General features: G+C 34.6%; 2 pseudogenes; both read left to right on the top strand.

Annotated features, from left to right (window-relative positions):
* The first annotated feature begins 1,398 nt into the window (after nt 1-1,398).
* LOC123811213 lies at nt 1,399-2,583 on the top strand (annotated as a pseudogene).
* A 15,399-nt stretch (nt 2,584-17,982) lies between these two features.
* LOC123811212 lies at nt 17,983-18,647 on the top strand (annotated as a pseudogene).
* The last annotated feature ends 6,404 nt before the right edge of the window (nt 18,648-25,051 follow it).

The following is a 25,051-nucleotide window of genomic DNA, read 5'->3' as shown; positions in this document are numbered from 1 at the left end:
TGAAAAACTAGATAAAGACACTAAAAAAAAAACCCACAATTATAGGCCAATATCCACGAGGAACATAAATGTAAAATCTTCAACAAAATATTAGCAAACTGAATCCAGAAATACATTTAAAAATCATACACCATGATCAAGTGGAGTTTAATCTAGGGAGGCAAGGCTGGTACAATACTCGCAAATAAATACAGGTTTTTCACCATATAAAGATGAAGAATGAAAATCACATGACCATATCAATAGATGCAGAAAAAGAATTTCATAAAACCCACAATCCATTCCTGATAAAAGATCTCATCAAAGTGGGAATATAGAGGTCATACCTCAATATAATAAAGGCCATATATGACAAACCCACAACTAACATCATACTCAATGGGCAAAAAACTAAAAGTGTTTCTTTTAAGATCATTGACAAGATAGGGCTGTCTACTTCTCCACTCTTATTCAAAATAGTACTGGAAATCCTAGCCACAGCAGTCAGACTAGTAGAAGAAATAAAAGGCATCCAAATTGTAAAGAAGTAAAACTTTCATTATTTGCAGATGACACAATACTGTATATAGCAAGGCCTAAGGACTCCACTAAAAAACTACTAGATTTGATCAATGAACTCAGTAAAGTATTAGGACACAAAATTAATATCCAGAAACTGGTGGTATTTTTCACACAAATAATGAACTACCAGAAATAGAAACTAAGAAAACAATCCCATTGACAATAGCAACAACAACAAAAAGTAAGGTAACTAAGAATAAATTTAACTAAGTAGGTAAAAGATCTGTACTTGGAAAATTATAGGATACTGAAGAAAGAAAGTGAAGAAGATACAAATAAGTAGAAACATATACCGTGTTTACAGATGGGAAGAATTAACATCATTAAAATGTTTATTACATCCAAAGCAATCTATGATTCAATGCAATTCCTATTAAAATACCAATGGCATATTTACAGAACTAGAAAAAATATTCCAAAAATTGATATGGAATCACAAATAACCAGAATAGCCTCAGCATACCTGAAAAAGAACAAAAATCACACTACCGTATACTACAAGGCCATATTAATCAAAATACCATAGTACTAGTATAAACACAGGTATATAGATCAATGGACCAGAATAGAGAGCCCAGAAATAACCCGTGTGTCTATGGTCAATTAGCATTTGACAAAGGAGACAAGAACTTACAGTGGGGTAAAAACAGTGTATTCAATAATGATATTGGGAAAATTGGACAGATGCATACAAACAAAACCAAACAAAACAAAACTAAAAAAGGAAACTGAACCATCTTCAGATCCCATCCACAGGAATAAACTCAAATGGATTAAAGTCTTAAATGTGACCCACTGCCATAGCCTCACCTGGAGGACCCACCCGCTGCCACAGCCATGATTTCTGTTTGCTGCCCACTCACCACTCTACTGGACCCACAGCAGCTGCAGCTCTCGCCCCCTCAGGGGGCTCAGCCTGGCAGACAAGGAGAACACGCCGCCAGCCTTCAGTGACACTTGCATGCTGTCCAACAAGACTGCCCACAGGATCTTCCAGGAGCTGGGCCAGCCAAAAACAAAGTCACCAGCCCTCAGTGGGCAGGATGAACACCAGCTGAGAGAGAACCCCTGCAGCTTTGTCATCTTCCCCATCAAGTACCATGACATCTGGCAGGTGTACAAGAAGGCTGAAGCTTCCTTTTGGACAGCGGAGGAGGTGGATCTTTCCAAGGACCTGCTGCACTGGGAGGCCCTGAAGCCCTAGGAGAGGTAATTCATTTCGCACACTCTGACATTCTTTGCAGCGAGCGACGGCATCATGAATGAAAACTTGGTGGTGCAGTTTAGCCAAGAGGTTCAGATCATGGGTTCAGATCATGGAAGCCCACTGCTTCTATGTCTTCCAGATTGCCATGGAAAACATACATTCTGAGATGTATAGCCTCCTCACTGACACTTACATTAAAGATTCTAAGGAGAGGGACTTCTGTTCAATGCCATCAAAATGAGGCTTTGTGTCAAGAAGAAGGCAGACTGGGCCCAGGGCTGGATCGGGGACAAAGAGGCCACCTATAGAGAACATTTTGTGGTTTTTGCTGCAGTGGAAGGAATCTTCTTTTCTGGATCTTTCGCATCGATATTCTGGCTCAAGAAGCAAGGGCTGATACCTGGCCTCACATTTTCCAACAAACTTATTAGCAGAGATGAGGGCTTGCACTGTGACTTTGCCTGCTTGATGATATCCAAACACCTGAGCAGAGAATGAAGGAGATCATCATCAATGCCATCAGGACTGAATAGGAGTTCCTCACCAAGGCCTTGCCAATGAAGCTCATTGGGATGAATTGTGCTTTGATTAAGCAGTACATCGAATTCATGGCTGACAGACTCCTGCTGAAGCTGGGTTTCAGCAAAGCTTTCTGAGCAGAAAACCCATTTGACTTCATGGAGAACATTTCACTGGAAGGGAAGGCCAACTTCTTTGAGAAGAGAGTAGAATGGGATGAGTATCAGAGGATGGGAGTGATGTCCAGTCCCACAGAGAACTCGTTCACCCTGGATGCTGACTTTGGAATGAACTGAAGGTCTGTTCTTAGTTGCTGATTATTTTTTTACTTCGCAAAAGAAAAGTTAGCTACTTGAAGTATCTCAACCAGCTATACTGCAAATTAGCTATAATGTTTGTTAATGACCTCTTTGAGCCCATGTAGCTACCACACTGTTAGTCCTATTTGTTAACAGTGCTAGTGGGATACACTGGGATACAAGTGTAGCCAAAAGCTGCTCAGATTCTTATAACAAAAAAAAGACTTAACTGTAAGTCATGAAACAATAAAAATCTTAGATGATTACACAGGCAGTAAAATCTCACACATTTCTTGTAGTAATATTTTTTCTGATATATCTCCTCAGGCAAAGGAAAAAAAGAAAAAAATAAGCAAATTGGATTACATCAAACTCAAAAGCTTTTCAACAGTAAAGGAAACCATCAACAAAATGAAAACACAACCCACTGAGTGAAAGAATACATTTGTCAATGTTACTTCTGATATAGGGTTAATTTCCAAAATATATAAAAACGTATAAACTCAACACCAAGAAAACAAACAATCCAATTGAAAATTGAGCAGAGGACCTCAATAGACACTTATCCAAAGAGGACATACAGGTAGACAACAGACATATGAAAAGATGCTCAATGTCATTAATCATTAGAGAAATGAAAATCAAAATCATATTGAGATATCTCCTTGTATCTCTCAGAAGGCTATCATCAAAAAATCAACAAACAACATGTGTTAACAAGGATGTGGAGAAAAGGGAACCCTCATGCACTGTTGGTGGGAATGCAGACAGGTGCAGCTCTATGGAAAACAGTATAGAGTTTCCTTACAAAATTAAAAATTGAACTAACTCCCTTTTGACCCAGCAATCACACTTGTGGGAATATATTTGAAGAAACCAGGAACAGTGATTTAAAAGAATATGTGCACCCCTATGTTCATTGCAGTATTATTTACAATAGCCAAGATGTGGAGGTAGCCCATCAGTCAATGAGTACATAAAAAAGCTGTGCTACAATGGAACACTACTAGGGCATAAAAAGAGGGAAATCTTACCTTTTGAGACAGCATGGATAGACGAGTATTATGCTAAGTGAAATAAGCCAGCCAGAGAAAGACAAGTACCATATGATTTTATTTATATGTGGAATCTAATTAATTAAATAAACTAACAAACAAAATAAAAATAGACTGATAGATACAGAGAACAGACTGATAGCTGCCAGAGCGGTGGTGGGTTGAAGGGCTTAGTGAAGGGATTAAACAAAGCAAACAGACAAACAAGCAGAGACAACTGTGCGGTGATTGCCAGAGAGAAAGGGGGATGGAAGAGGTGGAGGTGATTGCCAGAGGAAAAAGGGGATATAAAAGGCCACAGAAAGAGACTTGACTTTAGGTAAGGGTACACAATGCAGTATGCAGATGATGTGTTATAGAGTTGTACACTTGAACCCTGTTTAGTTTTTATTAACCAATGTCACCCCAATAAATTCAATTCAAAAAAGACAATGCGGTATTGAAACCTTAGCAGAGTGCTTGGTAATTAACAGATGCTCCCTAAATATTTGTCATATATGTATATAAATAAAAACAAATGTATGTCATTTACTAAATTCTACTTAGCTAACCGAATCCAAATTTTATTAATTTATTACTGATTATGAGATTATGACTATAATCCTCTAAAAGTAATTTACAAAATTGACTAATATCTCCCCTAATTTCTACTGAAGAACCAAGGTACAGTAAGATAATATATAAATATTTTCTCTCCAAGGTCTATATCTTTTTCTCTTTAAAATATAATATACAGGGTTGAACAAAAGTAGGTTTATAGTTGCTTGTACCAAAAATAATACAATGATAAATAATAATAAAGTATAAACTCTCTATTTCATGTACTCATAGCTGTGAACCTACTCTTGCCCTACTCTGTAGTTTGCACTTAAAATGGAGCATTGGCTTAAGGAAAGGCAGACAGATCAATAGAACTGAGAGTTCAGAAATATATTCTTATTATATGGTTAAATGATCTTTGACAAAGTTGCCAAGAGTACTCAATGGGAAATGAGTTGTCTTTTTTACCAAATGATAGTTGGACAGTTGGATATTCATATGAAAAAAAAAACAAAGAAACTTCCAACTTTAATTCACATCATCACCCCAAATGAAGTCAAAATGGATCATAGACTTAAAATTCAGAGCTTAAACTGTAAAACTTCTAGAAACAAAATAGAGGAAAAAAATCTTTGTGACTTTGTGTTAGGCAAATAATCCTTAGATACAACAATAAAGGCATAATCTACATTAAAAAAGAATAAGTAAGATTTCCTCAAAGGTAAAAACTTTATGTGTAAAAGACTTCATTAATAAAAATGAAAAGACTGGTCATAGACAGGGAGAAAATATTTTCAAATTATATATTTTACAAAATCCTTGAGATATATAGATAGATATCGATATAGATATTTGTGTGTGTATACACACACACACACACACACACACACACAAACCTCTTTATACTCAATTATATGAAGAAAAACAACTGAATTTTTAAAAATTCTTAAAAGACTTGAACAGGCATTTCACCAAAGAAAACATATTAGTGGCTAATAAGCACATGAAAAAGGTGCACAACATCATTAGTCATTAGTACTATGAAAATCAAAATCAAATTATATGGTTATATTAAAAGGCCAACAATTACAAGTGCTGGCGAGCATACAGAAATATAGTAGAACTGATTTGGAGAAACAGTTTCATAGTTACTTAAAAAGTTAAATGTAAACTTACATATGACCCAGCAATCCCACTCCTAGGAATATACCAGGAAAAATGAGATCTACAGTATCCTGAGACTGAAGATGAGAGAAAAGATTGACAGCAAAAAGTTTTGAAGGAATATTTGTATAACTTATTTTAAATTTGGATGTGGTGATGTACAATTCTATCATTTAACTAAAAATTATTGAATTGTATATCTACAAGAATTAAATTTTATAACATTTAAATTATACCTCAATAAATTTTCTAAATACCAGTACAATTTTAATTACAATGGCATAAAGGAAAGAACATTATGCAAATTAGAATTACATTAATTCCAAAGTAAATAATTTAATACCATACTAGTATGATCTGTGTATGATTTGGGGGTGGGGAGGGAATGAGACATGGTGTTTTCATGAGGGAGTAATGGAAAGGGGATAATTCTAGATTAGGTTTATGATTAACTTTTCTGTTATTGTTCATTGACCTATAGAATATTTGATACACATATTTTTAATTCTATAAATTATATAAAAGATGATCTAAAGTATCTTAGACATGATGATTAAACCTTTAAATATTAGATATCACATTCCAAAGAAAATTATGAAAAATAATAATTGTTTTGTTTTTAAACACTTAAATGATATTTTTTCAAATTTCATTGTTAAAATTAGAAAAAATTTTAAAAGATGTCTAAAATTAATGAAATGGAAATAGAAATATAATAGAAGAATAAGGAAATCTGAAACATAGTTTTGCAAAAATACCAGTAAAACAGAAGGATAATTATTTTCAAGGTCAAATAAGGGCAAGAAAGGGAGAAAACATATATAAAATAAAAAATATCTAAACATTGTTAAATAAAAGACTTGAAAATGTTGAGATGACTGAATGCTACTATGGTAATGAACCTGAAACACTGGGAAAACATGATTTGTAGCAAGGTAGAAATTATCAAAACTGTCCCAAGGTGAAAAAGAAAACAAAACATAGCAAAAACAAACACAAAAAACAAAAAACAATCTTCACTCTAGTAATAACCAAAAAGGAAATGTGCCATAAGTACAGCACTACTATCGAAAAAGGGTCATTGAGCTTTTACAAAATTACAATGTTATTAAAACTTTTCCAGGCATAGAGAAATTTGTTCATTTTATTTTATAACATCAGCATGATTTTTATAACAAAACACATGAGACACTAAAAGGTGATTAAGATCAATCTAATGAATACACAAAATCCTGAGACATTTGTTAACCAAATTTAAAGTTATGAAAAAACAAAAATATTTTTATAGCAAAAGAAGTATTAGGTAAAGGCACCAAAGATTTATTATATAACCCATCTGAGATAAACTATAAAACAAAGAGTGTCTATTAATGACTATTAATTTGTATGTTTGGGTTTTCAGTTAAAGAAAATGTTATATAGCAATGGGATAAAATAAGATTAGAAAAAATAATATAAAAATTGTAGGCATTCTATTAATGTGATGGATCTTAAATATACGTTCTCTAGCCCTCATAGACTCTAGTACTGAAAACTAATGAAAACTAAGAAATATCTCTGACCATAATGTTGCTCTATCCTGACTCAGCTAAGATTAAACATGACCAGGCCAAAGCGCCTCTGGCCTCATCCTAACTTCTTCTTTGTGAAAACATTTCTTCCTTTAAAAAGGCAGATCTACTTCAACCTCATCTTCCCCATCCAAACTAAAACTCACATACTACCACACAAGTTTACATCAAACAGAAGTAAAGTAACCATAACCTGGCTATTTATCCAAAGTTATTTGCATTTTAATCTTATGTATTTTAACCATCTTTTTAATGGTGTGGAATGAACAAATGTATCTATTGCTACACAAATAGTTTTAAATACCAGGAAATCAGTAGGGAGAGATTGCCTGAGGAAAATTTCTGAGTTTTTTTCTTTAAAAAAATCTCCAAATTACACTCCCCAATTAAGTTCAAACTTGTAGTTACAACTTCTTTTGTCCTTTTTATGTGGTTTAGTGTTTTTATATAAGAATAGGAGGGAAGGCAATAAAAATGACGATGGATTTTAATTTCCCCCTACTTCTCTAAGGAAGAGAAACTAGCTAAACTTGGCCTTTTTTCAATAAAGACCAGGAGAAAATCTACAGCCTTAAATCTGATCTTCAGTCTAGCCATTGTTCACGTGCGAGGCATTGGGGAAAAAAACAAAATGCTGACTCGGCACTGGTGGAATTTATAGTCTAGTGAAAGAGACATGCATTTAAAATGGAAGTGATAGACATTCCCAAAGAAGCATATACTCAAAATGCTATTATAACCCCCCCAAAAAAAAGGTGCTTAGTGCAACCTTGGGAGGTGCAGAAAGGGGAGGTCTCCTGGAGGAGAAAATGTTTGAGTTGAACCTTGAAGGAAGGGAAAGATGTGAGTTGGTAGAGACAATACACTAACATGAACAATGTCCAAGGAGGAAGTCTAACAGCATCTGACTGCTTACAGTCTGGGTCTGCCTTCTTGTTCTTCCTCTTGTGTTGCTTACTGTTCAATACATAGAATCTCTCCTTTGAAAGAATGTGGCTCTGCACTGTGTGGTTTTAATCTATCAGTATAAAATTCAGGCTGGGTTGGGGTGCTGGCCTGTGTGTGCGAGTGTCTGCTCACGTCAAAATGCCTTCTGCTTTAGAGAGTGTGCTTTAAAAGGACTTGGAAATAGTCCAGTCTTTCTGCTGACTCTGTTGTCTGCATAAGGAATTAGAAAAGACAGTGTTGGTCCTGCTTGATTTTATCTTAGTCTTCACATGGATCCTTTTATTACTTAACAGTCTTCAGGAATGGGCCAGAAAGGGATTGCAGACTGTGTGTTCTTTAATTCTCTTTCCCTTTCATGGACTTCTTATATGTGCAATACACAAATAGCAGGTTTGAGTCACTTTGAAGCAGTGACCTTACAAATGAACTGTGCTTTTAAATTACACTACTTTTAAGAGACTTTATATTTATTTTGCATATATGTAGATAAAAATGTACATAATGTACAAAAACCATGAACTTGATTTGTAGGTGTAGAGCTGTAGGAGAGTTTGATAGGGCTGAATTTTAGGTTTTAAATACTAGTTAAATATAAAGCTCTATTCCAGGGGTTTTTCAAAAAACCGAGTTCTCAAATAACAGTCAATAAATCATTGCAACTAGATTGTGAACCACCAAATTTAATATCAAATAGACTCCTGATGATTTTCACAAGCAATTTACCTATGTAGAATAATGATAATTTACTAAAATTTTTCTGAAATTACAGGTAAATGTTTGCACCTGGTTGTCTTTTTCCCCCAAAGTAGGGCTTATATTCTTATAAGAATTTTCCTGGTTTTAAAATATCTGCACATATTTAAAGGATAGATTGTGGTCTTTGATAACATAATGAGCTCTTTAGGGTTTACTTCATATAATCTCGTCTTTTCCCTTTTGTACTCTGCATACTTAACACTCACATGCTAATATTAGCACTAATGCCTTAGGCCTAAATAGCAATAATTACTGGATGGCACACTGACTTCTATTTAAGTTGACAACTCAATAACTTGACATATGCATTACATCTCTATTACACTGGAATCTAAATGGCACTTTATAAAGCATTCCTTTTATATTTAGTTCACTGACTGATCAGACCCGAGCGTGTGCTCATCATGTGTCTTTAAAGACTAGTGAATGTGTCATTATTTCTGAGACCTTGCCAGTGATAGATAATGGAATCATGGAAAGCTGTATTTACAGAAAAATGGTGGAGTTTTGATAACATGTTTCTTAGACAAATAAGAGACAATGACATTTTTATAGTTTTTTAATATATAGTATAAAAGTAGATGTCATATGAACATTTTTTCTTCTCTCCTCTCCTGTATTTAATCTTTTACTCACCTCACCTCTCCTCTTTCTCCTCTAAGACATGAGGCAGAGATAATAATGATGACAAGCATAAGGGTTTATGTGAAATGAGACAGTGAGTACGGTGGTTAGGGCAGCCTTATAGTCTTGGAAAATTAACCACACACAGGGGATTTATCAAATATGTAAATATATTAGATAAAAAGGCTAAGTCTCTCACTGACAGAAAATGAAGGTACCAATATTAGAAGACTTCAGCATTGTAACACTGCATTTTTAAAACTTTTTAAAGATTGTATTTATTTTTTTATTTTTAGAGAGAGGGAAAGGAAGAGAGAAAGAGAGGGAGAGAAACACCAACATGTGGTTGCCTCTCATGTGCCCCCTACTGGGGACCTTGCCTGCAACTCAGGCATGCGCCCTGACTGGGAATGGAACCGGTGGCCCTGTGGTTCGCAGGCCAGCACTCAGTCCACTGAGCCACACCAGCCAGGGCTATAGCACTACATTAATAATGAACACACCTACTATTCATTTGACTTCTCAACTTTTGAATACCACTCTTCACTAAAAAAGACCCAAGACTGAGAGAGAAACAGCTGATTTCAGGGCTAAGAACCCCTCCCCCCAAATATAATATTAGCCAGAAATATCTTGTTGGGATAGTAAAGAACTCAAAGCAAAATGGAAGTATTATGAAAGAATCCATAAGTCAGTTCTAAAGGGCTCCCACAGGCCAAATATTCTGCAAAGTGACAGTCCTGTGGTATAGAAAAGTATGGAGGTCATGAAACCAAACAAAGATTGAGAAAATTCCTGCATGAAGCTGACTGGAAAGATATAAAAATTGGGTCCATGTATAACCCTGGCTTGGATGCTTTTATTACAAAGGATTTGATTGAAATGAAACTTTAAAAGATGCTGTGGATTTATAGTGCACAGGTGTTCTTTGCATCATTCTTGCTTCTTTTCAGTAAGTTTGAAATTATTTCAAAGATCAATATTTTAAAACTAAAGTTTTGATCTGCATTTCTTTATAAATGTCAAAAAATAACTTTACCAAATTGTAATTGGCATACAGAGAAGCTGCACACATTTCATTTATACAATGATGAGTTTGGGCCCACCCCCAAGAAACCATTATCACAATCAATATAGAAAACATATGTATCACCTCTAAGTTTCCTCTGGCTCTCACTCGTGTATGTCTATGTGTGCGAAGAACACTTAACCTGAGATCTATCCATTCAACATATTTTAAGTAAACATTACAGTATTAAAATACAGTATTATAGTATTTTAATATTGTAATGTCTACTTATAATATTACATACTTTTTTGACAGTATTTAATATTTTGAGACATTTTCTTTTTTTTTTCCTATTTCATTTATGTTGCATGAAATTTGGGCTTTGACTAATTTCCAGCATATGCTCACACAGAACTTCCCATGAGAAACTAATAGAGATATAAGATCAGCAACTGTGGGAGGAGTGCTTTTGAACTTCCCTTTTATTCCCTTTGACCTGGACACCTGCATCCGGGATGGTATCTCCCTAAATTTGTCATGACAGTGAAACAGGAAATGGCAATCTTATCAAACTTCCTGGAAATCCTTCTTTCCCAAGGAAAACAAAGACAAACTCCACTTAGGCAATGGTTCCCTCCGCAGTGCTTCCCACAGTGTCCTCCAAAGTGAATCTGTTAACAGATACCCTGAAGGGATGGTAGTTTTATGGCAGAAGCCAACACCGAACTCATATTTATTAACTGTTGTTCAGAGTAGCAATTTCCCATGAGATCGTGCCCTCACAAATGACACAATATAACATTGAATGCTTCACATCAGACATGTCATTAACTGCAGAACTATTTAGAACTATTTATCATGTGGTCTGCCTCATTGTGCTTTTTTTTTTTTTTTTTTTTTTGCTGATGCCATATGAACACAGGATTTCCCAGAAGCAAATAAATGGAACACCACAAAGAATGAGTACAGAAAGCAGTTCATGTACTTCATAAAAAAGGAACAAAGAAGCAGGATGAAGTCAAGGAGAAACTCAGGGCTGATGGGCACAGGGGAGCAAAACGTTGCTAGAGGACTAATAGGCACGTGGAAGCTTCTGTGAATCAATTACCGAAGCAGATGAGACACCACATTTGCCTATTCTGACAATCTGCAATTGCCCAGTAAAGCAGCCAAAGAATAGTTTGAAAAGTATCAAAATGTATCTAAATGACAGATGTCAAAAGATCATTGTTTCCTCTAAAATCTCTATGGTGATATTATTTCATTATTTTAATTCACATTAATTTCATATATATCTATTTGGGTACTTACTAGTCCCAAAACACTGTTGGAGATAATTAGGGGTATACAAGGGTGAAAATGGTAAAATCTCTGACATTACACAGCTGAAAGTCTCAGAGACGACCCTGCTCTAATACAGAAGACAATATGATACATTCCTTTGGGTTTTGGCTATTGTTGCTCAGAATCTAATACTATAGGATAACACAAAAAGCCATTGTAAAACTTGATCAAATCTGTTTGCTGAAAAAAAAGGGGGGGATTTAAAAGTTTGAGTGGGGATTGCAGGGGGTCTTCATTTTAGGGGTGATAATGTCTCTTTGCATATACAGTAGGCTGTGCAGGATTAGCAAGTGTCAAAAATCACAATCAGAGTGTCCCTGTTCAGAAGTTCCAAAGCTCTGTGGAGTTGTAATTTTCAAGGAGAAGGGGACAGAAACAGCACAAAGAAGCAGAAGTGGATAGAATCAAGGAGTATATATTTCTGACATACTTCAATATTTGCCTAAGGCCAATGTAGGTACCACATCTGTCAGAGAAAAACTCGCAGAGGTAAGAAGGAGAAACAGGCCTCACAACCCCCCTCAATTCCCCCACACCATCAGTGCCTTAACAAGAATCTGTGGTTCATGCTTCCTACTAGCAAATATTTGTGGGGATTTTTCTATTACATTTTTAAATGAAAAGATTTTGAAACTCTCTTAAGCTGCAGCAATAGTATGACAAAATTTATAAGACTTAATTATAACAGTTTTCATTAACACCATGACTCACCTAGGGATTCATTAAGTAAATTCCACATTCTCTCTGGATACAACAGTTTTCCCCCCTCTCTGTGCTTTGTTGTGGCTGTTGTTATTTCTTTGTGTCATTTGCTCTATACTAAATACTATGAGTGGGTATTTGGACTCCATGCATTTTTAGAGAGTATTTGCTCAGCATAGAGGAAAGAGAGAGGGAAGGCTTATTGTATATTTTCTGCAAAAAAGACTCCCTGTCCAGGCTTCAGATTTACCTTAGAGCAGATATTCTTGCAAGAAATATATAGGATTTCCAATGTTATGATTCACATACTCCATGTTTGGATCTAAACTAACAATCTAGAGCAGGAAATATATTTTTCTTGATCTTCACAGTGATTGATTTTATGGTTTGCTCTGGGCATTTGGTTTATTAACTGTAAATCCTAAAAGCAGAGATAATTTTTTCAAAGCAATGAAGCCTGAACAAAAATGTAATGAAAAAATAAAATAAGCCTTTCAAGTGTCCAAACTAGAGCAACACAACAGACTTTTTTTTTGTAAAAAAAAATATATAATTCTAATATCCTAAATTTGATCATAACTTAGAATGTAGACAGTCCTCTTTTGTGTAAGCCAGTAGACAAATTTAACTATAGGGAATCTCTGGGTGCAAAATGTTTATTAAAGGAGTTAATGTTTATTCATCTCCCTTTCTTTTCCCAAAAGTCATTCATTTTTTACATTGGTTTGAAGCAGTTTACAAGTTATTAATAGTAGTAAGTATTAATATGGAGTGATAATTACTCTGCCTGGTATCAAGTAAAGGAGTTTGTCACATAAAAATTACTATGACATATCTTCAAGCAGTCTCAGATGCTGATGTGTATCATCTGTGAGGAATAGTTGGACTACAGAATAATGTAAAACAGTTTGGGAAAGAGTTGTTTTGGAAAACTGTTTTAAAGAATTCAAGCATTTTTAAAAACATTTTAACAATATTAATTTTAATCACTTTTTCAGTTTTCTTTCTTTGATTTAAATTTTGGGACAACTCTGAAGTTTTAAGACTATAATCATTTTCTGTAGAATAGATGTAGCATATATAATAATTTCCCTTAGAAAATATCAGCTTCCACTATATCTCCCACATTCTGCTCACATGCCCCATCCATTGTCATTTTATTTGAGAATAATATTAATGTATAATAAACATTTTATTTGAGAATTGCATTAATGTAAAATAAACATATATTTGGGTTTTGGAATTCAGTTCATTGTATACTTCTTTAAGTGTTCTGTGTTGGGTATTTCATTAAATACATACCTATACATTTATAAATTAGACATCTAGTTAATGTATACATATAATATTAAGTATATATGTAATTTCCTTAAGAATACTGTATTTATTTCTTCATTGTCTACTAGCTCCCTATGTTGCCACTGAGAAGAGAAGTCAGAAGCCATGCTGATTCTAGATTGTTGTGTATAGGTGTGACTCTTTCCACCTTTTGAGGTATATAGGATTGTCTATTTGTTCCCAGCTGTTTTAAAATTTTTACCATGCAATATATTGGTGGAAATATACTTTCATTCACTGTGCTGGCATTTGATAAGCTTTAAATCTGAAAACAATCCCTTTAGTTAACTGAAACTTTTCTTAAAAGGCTTATTTGATGATTCCCTTTCTTCTTTTATTGTGGAACTCATTATTTGGATGTTGGACTTTTAAAATGTCCCTCTTACTCTCTTTTCTTATCTGAATGTTCCTTTTAAACAGCACTCTGGTTTGCACAGTCTTTTGATCTCCACTTGGCCACACAAGAATGGGCCTGGGACCTGGAAAACTTCCTCAAGAGATAAAGGAACTTCAGAGTCTATGCTAGGCTTATCACCATGTGTGGCAATATCCCTGTTTCATACTCAGTATGTACTCCTTTGTTTTTCAGTGCATGTAAGGAATATCCCCAGCTTTCTATATTTCAGACCCATGGAGGAGAGCATGAAGTGGGTTCTGTGTAGCTGCATCTCCCACATGGGCTGCATAGTGGATCTGCTGGCTGTGATGACTGATGCATTGTAAGGGGCTCTGTCTTGTGCACTCTTTTCTTGGTTCCACTTGAGCCTAGTGTGCATATCATCTGTTCTCACAGACCTAGAATCGTGCACTGGTCTCTTCCCTCAGTGGAACTCACCTGCCTTTTAAATGTGGCTGCAAAGCTTGGCCACTCATAAGTGAAGAGACAAAATCTCTCTAAAGATATTAATGATTTCTTTTTTGAAGTTTACTTTGTCCTGCATATTTTGTTTTCTCTGTTCATTTTTTCACTAAATTCCATATTAAAGAATTCCTCTGGTTTGAAGCACAAAAAGTAGATAGTTCTTAAAGTCTTTTAGAAAAACTACTGCAGTTCTCAAGAATACCTGAAGAGCATCCACTACTCCCTTCATCCTGCAGCAGCAAAGTGTATCATTCTCAAGAACATGCCGAGAACGTCCTGTGGCTATGCAGTCACCTCTAGAGTGTAACTGTCCAGTTGCATCTCTTCTGCATTGCAGGTCACACTTGGGTTCCTTCGGTTGGCAAACTTCAACAGGGAGCCATAGATGGAAGGGAATTTTTGTCTGAGTGTAAAAACACTTAGAGGGAGTATTAGTGAAGCTAAGTTAGCAACAAATAATGCACCTACTACATAAAAAGTTGTATCTATTCAATTAAGCACTGTGGTTATTGACTTATTTGCACTGGTACTGGTAGGGATCCACAATGACAGGCCATACATACCTAGAGGGCAGTTTTGGATGAAGGAACACAGAGCAAAGGTAAAGATGTAAACCAAAATATTTCTCTCATTTACCAGGTTCCATATAACATACAAAATATTCCTACTCTCATATGTCAATTTTGAGAATCCAACAAACAAGACAAAACAAAATAGAACAACTTCTCCCAGGTAATTAGAAGTAAAGAGCAGAAAGAGCCACATTACTATTAAGAAAGAAAAGAAAAAGGAAGAACAGCCTCTGACCTTCAAAATCAGACCTCATGCAGGTCTCCTACTGAGCAAAAATAATCCCATAGAATACAAGCCTCAGGCTAGGTTACTCTGAGTCCATGATAAATTGAGACAAAACAAGGCCAGTTCAATATTTTTGTCTAAGTCTAGTAAAAAACAAGGTCACTGTGCTGACTGCAGAAATACCAAATATCCTCTCATACTGGCTAAAATGAGTGACTTCTCACTCTTATTTACCAATCAAAGCATTATTCTCACTCTACTCTCTTCTTCCTACAAATAAAATGTATTGAGATACCAATCATAAAAATTCTTAAATTGTCCCACTTTTCCCCAACATCCAATTTACAGCACCACCCTCATCTCTGCTGCTTCCTTAAACCCTCCAACAAACCATGCTCAAAAGTGCCCAAATTTCAACAACAAATTCTTTTTAACACCCTCTTACTGAGAAACTCCATGATTACCTGATTACCCATTGTGAGAATTGATTTTAAATATCAACTTGTGTAGGTGCAGGTTGTTTGGTTAAACAGAAGTTAAATATGTTACTATAAAGGCGTTGTTTCAGATACTATTTAAATTGAGATCAGTAGACTTTGAATAAAGCAGCTTGCCCTTCATAGTGTAGTTGGGCCTTGTCCCACAGTTTTCCCCTTGCTGCAACAAGTAATAAACTCAGTGTGTTCTTGGTGGTCTTTCAGTGAAGGATGTTGATAATGTTCTGTCCTGCTAGAATTCCTTTTTTAAAAACTACGTTCTATTGATTATGCTATTACAGTTGTCCCAGTTTTTTCTCCCCTTTGTCCCCCTCCATCCTGCAGTCCCCTCTCTCGAGCATTCCTTCTCCACTTAGTTCAGGTCCATGGGTTGTACATCTAAGTCCTTCGGTTCCTCCATTTCCTATCATATAACTAAAAGGTAGCTGAGAAAGATACCCTGATCTCTAAGAAAATAAACTGAAAAATCAGGATGCTTTTTCTGTTAGTTTTTTAAAATTATTCCTTCATAAAAAGAGAATGCTAAATATTTGAAAGCTGTACACAACTATATCTTTTACACAATAAGCAAAAATTTAGCAAAGTATCAAATTAATTTAAATACATCATTTTAAAGAAGGTTGTGTGACAAATATGAATTATTTTCAATTAATAAGGTGCACATTCTCTTCACCTTATCAAGCCTCATGAAAATATTGCTAAGCAGATAAATAGTTAAAACACATGAAAAATACTAAAAATACTTCCCATAGAATTACAGATTTCTCTCCAAGATATGTGCTTCTTTCTTTCAAAACATCAGCAATATTACAGGAATAACAAGCACAATTTACCAAATTTGATTTAACATACTTCCTTTATTCTGGTCATCATTTTTTCCTTTACGTGTACTTCCTGTACACAGAATTTGAACAATTTGTAATTTTCCAGTCTATCATAGCACATTTAAAAAAAAATTCATGAGGATCTTGAGGTTTGAGGCTTTCTGGCAAAAATCAATCCTAATTGGAAATTGGTGAGTTCATTTACCAGGAAACTATTAAGGAAATTCTGTTTTTCAAGAAATCCCATTGGTTACACATGAGTGACCAGTACAGTGATTAAATCACCCTCTACTTAACAACCAGAAAAAAATGCTTTACATATTTGTGGCCCATTGCTACTACATACCAGGCTATGCCCCTATCAGTACTTGCAAACAGATCAGGGCCAGGTATGATCTGTATTTAGATGGAAACATTCCAAGAAAAACCCCAGTGCTACAGGAAGTGATATGGATAGTACAGTAGGTGGTGATCTTTCCTGAGTCAATTTTAAAACAATTACACAGCGTGGGGCCAGGGAGCAGTGAGGTGTGACAGGTGGTCACAAAACCAAATTTCTTTGGTGCACAATTGCTTATAGTTTACTGAAACATTTTTACAAACTTCCAGTGAATTTTGTCTCCCAGGCAAATTTTTATGTAAAATATCTATATCTTTGATTATTTTCTCCATATTTAAATAAGAATTATCAAACTGTTGTCAATTTAAAGAATTTTAGCCTGAGTGCTACTATGGATCTCAAAGGACCCATAGGGACCATTTGACCCAAACCTTAGTTTTATAATTGAAAAGATAATTTACATGCGTTGCAGAATTAGGACTTGGACCAAGTTTTCTGACACCTAATTCTGCTAATCTTGTTGTTACTGTTTCTCTTCTATCTCACACTCTCTGCTGTTACCTTGACAATTCATTTGTTTTTAATTCAGGACAGATTTTTTTTTTTGTAGTAAATGAACAAATAAATAACAGTTAATTTCTTCAACATAAAACAGTACTAGAATATTCTTTCTTTCTTTCTTTGTTTAACACTACATAGCAAACATATCCCAGATATTTCAGCACACTTCAGATTCCAATATAGGCCCAATGATTTCCAGAGAATTATTAATTTCATAGGAAAAATACATGACTGATTAAAATTTATTTCAGAAACCTTATTTAATAAATCATTAAGTTCTTTTAAGGCAAATCTGTATCAGTTTGCCTTAATACAGTTTGCAGTGATATTTCTATTAAAGAACAATAAAGATGTCTGGGAAGATAATTAAGCATGAATTGGTTTTATACACAAAACTGTAATACCATCCACCCCTGGTGGACTCACTCCTGCTAAATCTCCCATTATCTGGGGACTCACCATCATGGATACTCTGTTGGAAGTAAATGGCACTTCTACCTTAAATCTCTTGAAAAAGCTGGGTGAACACAACTCAGAAAACTTGTTTTTCTCACCCATGAGCATCTCCTCCACCCTGACCATGGTCTTCAAAGGGGCAAAGGGAAACTTCAAGGCTCAAATTGTTCAGGCATGTTCTTAAAGTCAAAGTAGTGGTGAGGTGAAGATTCCAATCACTTCTCACCGAAGTTAACAGGACAGGTGTGCAGTATTTGCTTAGAACTGCCAACAGGATCTTTGCAAAAAAGTCATATGGTTTCAACTCATCTTTCAAAGATCACTGCCACAAATTCTACCAAGTGGAATGGAAGGGCTTTACTTCTTTAAAGCTACAGAGGGGGTGAGAAAACATGTAAACACCTGGGTAGCTAACAAGACAGAAGGTAAAATTACAGAGCTGCTGTCTCCAGTTCAGTGACTCAGGTTACTTGTCTGGTTCCCGTGAAAGCCATCTATTTCAAAGGAAACTGGGATAACCAGTTTAACAAGCATGTGCATGTGAATGAGGAGAAACCTGTGCAAAAGATGGTTGAGAAATCTTCTTTTAATGGGACCAACATGGGAGAAATATTCGCTAAAATTCTGGTGACACCTCACAATGTGCCCGAAATCCAAAGTAACATTTGGTGACAATCCAAAAATAAAGGACCTAATTTTAAAGTCCTACATTCAGGGAAAAAAAATTGTGATACTGTAATAATAGTATTATGGTAAGTCAGAAAATAATGAAACTGACTAGTCTCTACCAACTGAATTTTAAAAATGCAAGGTAAGAGCTTCATCATTTAAACCATAGAGAGATGCTATATCCAGCCAAAATTACAAATCAATTCAGTTGTAATGTATAAAATGTTGGGAAAGAGGATAGGAGTGATGGAATCCTTTATCTTTAAAAAGCAGAGACCTGCTATTAACCCAATCTGATGGAAGTAAGTGAATGGTAGGCTGACTATAGTTAAAAGCATTTTCATGTGTCTCAAACTTTGAGTCAGTCTGACATACCCATACATTTATACTTGCAACAATTGCTTTAAAAATTACTCACTTTATAATTCACCCATGCCTCTCAGGGCCTGTGTTGTTTCTTGGTTTGTTCCAACTCAAATCAGAGTTTCTGCATACTTCCAAATTCATGACCCAGCAATCTATGGTTCCAAGTCCTGGATTTTGTCTCTGACTAGTTCTGTTGCTGCTGTTTTTGAGTCATGGCTATGTTCAGCAACCTCTGGCTTGGTTCTAGGCACTCAGGAAACATCAGCTGTAACACTTATGACCCTGTGAACCTCAATCCCCAAGCCCAGTCAATTGGTTAGTACACAGCCCATCCCAAAATGTTCCTGAACTTGGCTTTGTGTATCTGGTCCCTGGACAACCACTCTGAAAAATGAGTCTAGTTTCTTCTAGCCAAAGAACACCAGTGCAGAAAAGTAGAGGCAGAGAATTTTTATAAAGGTCTTTAAAACAATAAGTGGTTTACTTAATAAAAACTACCAGTTAATAACAGAAAGAACACAGAGATGTGGATTTGGGATCCATCCCTATGTTAGGTAACATTTCACCTTGAAATGATGACACATTTCATATCATAGCAGTAACGTGTTCAGTCTGGTAATTAATTTTACCTTAAAAAGCATATATTCAGGATAATTTTCCAGAAGATAGTATTATTTGATTTTAATAAAATTGATATGCATTCTCTCTTACCATCCGTTGTGCCCACAAGAATTTTATATTAGAATAAGAATTAAAAGTGCCTTATGTTTAATCTACTTATTTATGATAAAGATTCAATTAAAAAGCTGTTCAAATAAAAATAGATTTGGCACAAACAGGACCTTATACAGTTTGGCATATCATATTTCTTCAATTATAAGTTCAATGTATGGTTAAAAAAGCTCTGACTGCATTTATCACTTTAATTTGAGTTTGTTAAGAAAACTTATTGAGCCTCTCCCTCTAGCAATTGAAAGCAATTCTGAGCATACACTTAAAGATGACTTGCCTTTAGTGAAGCAATAACATTTATTGAATGCCTACTGTGTGTCCAGTCTTATAATAAATTTTAAATGTACAAAGATTAAACACACAGTCCTTGTTCTATAATACTATCTGTTCTAGTGAAGAAACCATACAATTAGTAACACTGTCAGAAGTTCCACCATAGTCGTGTTTAGGACTGGCCATTCTGCTGACTTCAACCTAGTGCTAGACATGGATGCAACAGCTACACATAAGCTCTTTAAGCACCTCATACTATTGCGTAAGAGCAAATCACTGTAAGTTTCTTATTCTGTGTCTTTCCTATTGGCTTCTCTAAAAGAACCCTGATGGACATAGGTTGAATCTGGAAGGTAATTGAAAGCTCTTACTGTACATTAAATGGTGAAGAAATACAGTTAGATATGCACTTGTTAAAGACCATTCTTATAGTACTATGGGTGATAGACTGGATAAGGGCAAGACAAGATTAGAAAAAGACAAGTAAAGTAGCATTAGCTATAATCTATTATGAAAGACTATATCCTGGGCAAAAGTCCAAGTAAAGTCATATAAGAAAAGGAAAGATAGATTAGAAAAATACTCAGAAAATTAAGTTTTCAGAATTGGTAGTTTAGTGTGGTAAGTGCAGGGAAGAAGTTGCTGCCTTTTACTGAGATTTTATGTACAGACACAATAGATCTGAAAATGAATCTGAAAATTTCTGTTTAAAATGTAGGGATTTGAATGTTGGACAATCACACTTGGTAGTCAAGTGGACATATTTTCAGAATTACTCTGACTTTGTTCATCTGAAACTCATAGGCTAGATCTAGGTTAGTGTTAAGTAGAGTGTGAAGAATGGAAGAGAGAGGTAGTATATTCAAAAGGGAAATTGGTAATACCAAAACCTGTAAGGGAGGTAGGCCTCTGCATAAGTAGTGAGAGATGATAAGAGAATGGGTAAGAGACTTAAAAAAGGCACAATTCCAAAGCTCCCCATTGCCCATAGTCCCTGAACTTAATTCACAGCTTGCCACATGTTAGTTATGTGGCCATGAGTTCATGTAATGTTAGCATCTTTAAATGCTAATGAGGTAAAAGTAGTGCTGAATTTATAGAGATATTCTGAGGATTAATAAATAAATACAGAATAATCATTCATTAAGTATTAATAACTATTACAATGGTTATTATTAGTGTTTATAACCATTATAATAATACTGTGCAACACATTTGACACTGATGATTCTGCCATACATTTTGTGGCCATATTTCTATAAATAAACTATTTACATAGACCTCAAAAGTAGAAAAACTAATAGATTTTTCATATCTCAGTGTAGAAAGAAATATATCTTATAGGCCAGAGTCTATAGATCTAAACACACTAATTTCATTGTAAATAAATTTATGACATAAAACTACTATTTACATCTCAAATTTACCATGTATTATTATTTATAAAAGTTAGATATACTAATTTGATAAAAACAAATGTTTTTATAGTTTCTCTAACTGCTTCTGTTTTAAGATTGTGTAGAATTCTATTTCCTTTTTTATACAATTACTTTAAAGTGAAAGAAATTTAGATATTTCATATCTAACATATTTCCTATGAAAAATAAAGCCATAATACACAAAATAGGTCATTTATTTGATAGTAAATATTTAGGCTTGATTAATAAAAATGGAATCTTTTGCCATATAACCCAATGGGGTTTGAAAAGCTTTTTACAATGACCTCTGTACCAAATCATGAATAAATATTGCAGAGAGATTTGCTCTCTCATGAGCAGTTATAACTCCCATTAAAAGGAATAGGAAATGCATTTGCAAATCCTTTCTTCTTACTCATCTCAGTGCCAAACAGCTAGATGTGTCCTAGTGATGAAGTTCCACATGGAAGAAAAACTAAGCCCCATATTTAGCAATTGTCTAATTAGACAATTGTCTTGATTGCTTCATATTTTTTATAAAAATGCAAAGCTTGAAATTGTTAACAGAACATTTTCTTTCTAAAGCATATCAAGATATATGTTCCTATGAATTAGGGGACTTATTATAGTCATTTATTACCTAATAATTCCAAATAGCATCATAGTTAGTTTCAGAATAAAAAGAATTCCTTAATAAACTGGAATGTTAATCCTAAATCTCATTTGTTATATAATATTTAAAAACAACTTTTCTTTAGTAATATTTTATATGTCATTAAGCAATCACATTATTTAATTATGTCTTTCATCTGAGTTTAGAGGATTATGTCGGATGTGTGTGTGGACACATGCTGGCTGGGGCAAAGCCCACCCTTCTAATGGACTGTATACCGATGAAGATACTGAGATTCAGAAAGTTTCAGTAACTTAGCTGAGGTGACAAAATGGCAGAGTTAGGAATAGAATTAAGGCTTTTACAGTTATTTGTTAATATAAAAATTATACAATACCAATTCTGAATAGCAGCACTTCCTCTGATGATTCAATATTGCAGTGGAATAAGCTTAAAAACACTTCCTACAATAATCTCCATAAGTATCCATGAAGTAGAATCTTAACAGAGTCCCCAGTCCTGCTCTGCCACATTTCCATTTCATTAATCAGCAGTTTCTCACATTGTCCATTTCCTTTTCAAATAATCCCAAATACTTCCATCCTAAAACATATCCAGCTGATGAACAAACCAAAGAACCAAATAGAATCCAGGTTAAAAAAGTCCAGCTCCATGTTCTCTCTCAGTGGTCGCTTTATCTATTGCCTCCTTTTCATAACTGTCCCTCAAACTTATGGGTCCACTTCCTCATCTCTTCACTCTTCAAAACAAAAGTTCTTCCTTTCCACATCATTTTTAGCAAGTTTGATATTTCTATACCAATTGGACTTTTAAAAAGATTATTTTACTTGAGCCCACAATATCATTTACACATTTGATCATCTCCCAAATCTCTTACATGACTTCTGTTATAGCACCCTATGAATTTTCCTTTACCTACACATTTCCTTTTTTAACCTGTCTTTTGAAAGTTGGTACAAATTAGCATTCTGTTCATGCCTTCTTCATTTTCTACACTATGTTCATTGATTGAGCAATCTCACATGTCGCATGACTTTAATTTTCACCTATATTCAAAAGGATGTTGCAAGTCCAAGATGCCCAAAAGCTAACATACTCTACTTAAATATTTGATAAGTCAACATCTTCAAATGTGGATATATTGTCCTCCATCATAAAACCACTGCTCCTCATAATTGTTCTTTCTGTGAATCTCTCTGTTCATCCAAGTGTTAAGCCAAACTCTTCATTTTTTATCTGTCACTAAATAACTGCATTACGTCTTTGACTAATCTCTTCATCCTCAACTCCATCCCCATTGCCACTACTGTATATACTTTATTTTGTGCATTGTCTTTTCACCTAAATTGTTTGTTAATCCTTTACACTTTCCTGTTTTATTTTATTGTCACAATGTTCTGCACAATACAATATGAAATATATTTTATACTCTCGAATTTAATGGAGTCATTTCTTTTCATAAAATACCCCACATAAAATCTAAGTTCTTCAGTGAAAGATATTTGAAATTGCTGATCTGGTTTCTCAGAATCTCTCCAGCTTGCTCTTCTCAAACATCTGGCAACCCAATCTGTGGCTCCAAGTTTCAGCCATGTTAAATAACTGCCAGGAATTCAGACATTAGGTGTGAGCTCAGCTCTGCACATTTGGTCTCCTACAGTAGCACAGTTTCTCCATTGCCATCCCCTCTTCTCTCCCAGCCAACCTTCACATGGGTAACTCCTACTCATTTTAATCATCCCCTTTTTTTGTTTTATGTTTCTTCTGAAAGTATTTTCTAATCAACCCCCAAATCTCCAATTATAAATTTTAATACCTACCATGTGTTCCTACAGCAACCTCTGCTTCCTGTGATTGTATCACCACATAAAATATACTATTTTTTAGGTTACTTTGTAATTATTACGCACTCGGATAAACTCCAAGAGGGTAGACATTTTCTTCCTTTCTTGCAGTTGTATCTCCAATGCACAGCAAAGAGCCTAGGGCATAAAAGCCATTGGATAAATGTTTTTGTATGAATTCATTAAATATAAGTTCATATGACTATGGCTCACTGATCATAAAATCAGTTTCTATCTGTTCCTATATAGCACAATCCTGATAAAAGGTTTAATTATTTAGTTTCATTTTAAAATTATTTCACATGTATGAATCAAAACTTGCCTTATTATGAAAGAGGGAATGAGTTAAAAAGTAAAAAGAAACATTTGGGGACATTTTCTTTATCATTGGTGTGATATGAGAAGTGAGGTCATTCTAAAATCAAAGCATAAATTCAGTTACCAACCAAGCACTTAAAGTATAATTGGTAAGTATTTCTAAGGTGTCTATAAAAACATCTCTCATTGCTGACTCTCTAAGTAATTTTATATTTTAGATATGGTAAGCTTTTAGAGAAATATTTGGGTTCTCTGTTCTTATTTTACCATGCACTTCATGAGACTGATACTAAAAATAGAGGTTTTGGCTCCTGCAACAGTTAATATATTGTCAAATATTGAATTTACAATTTGTTTTGCATATCATTCAATGTATTCTTAGGTAACTTAATCCAAAATAAAGATTAAAATACAAATTTTAAATATTTAAGCTTTCTATTTCTAAAATATGACCCAAAATCTAGGAGGGATTTTGCCACAAAGTATGACATCATCTATCATGTATTACTTTTATTGTATTAGGTAGTATAAGGGAAAATAAATATTCATTCTACAGTGACCCTGTAGAGCAGTTTTTAGAACACTCAAAGAGAGCCATTACCCTTCACAGTGACTAGGATAGGGAGAACTATGTATCCAAATTGAGAAGTGTGTGTTATACAGGTCCATGGCCATACCACCCTGAACACACCTGATCTCATCAGAGGTATATGCTATTGATTTAAGGGAGGGGATGGCTGGTTGGTACTCTGTATAAAAACTTAATTTCAAATAAAATCAGAATCATAAGAACCTTTGTTGATCATATGCTTCAATTTATAC

Source organism: Phyllostomus hastatus, unplaced genomic scaffold, assembly GCF_019186645.2.
Source record: "Phyllostomus hastatus isolate PE091 unplaced genomic scaffold, TTU_PhHast_1.1 phas_scaffold_78, whole genome shotgun sequence".
In the NCBI taxonomy this organism is placed as follows: domain Eukaryota; kingdom Metazoa; phylum Chordata; class Mammalia; order Chiroptera; family Phyllostomidae; genus Phyllostomus; species Phyllostomus hastatus.
This window is presented reverse-complemented; position numbering and strand designations above follow the sequence as displayed.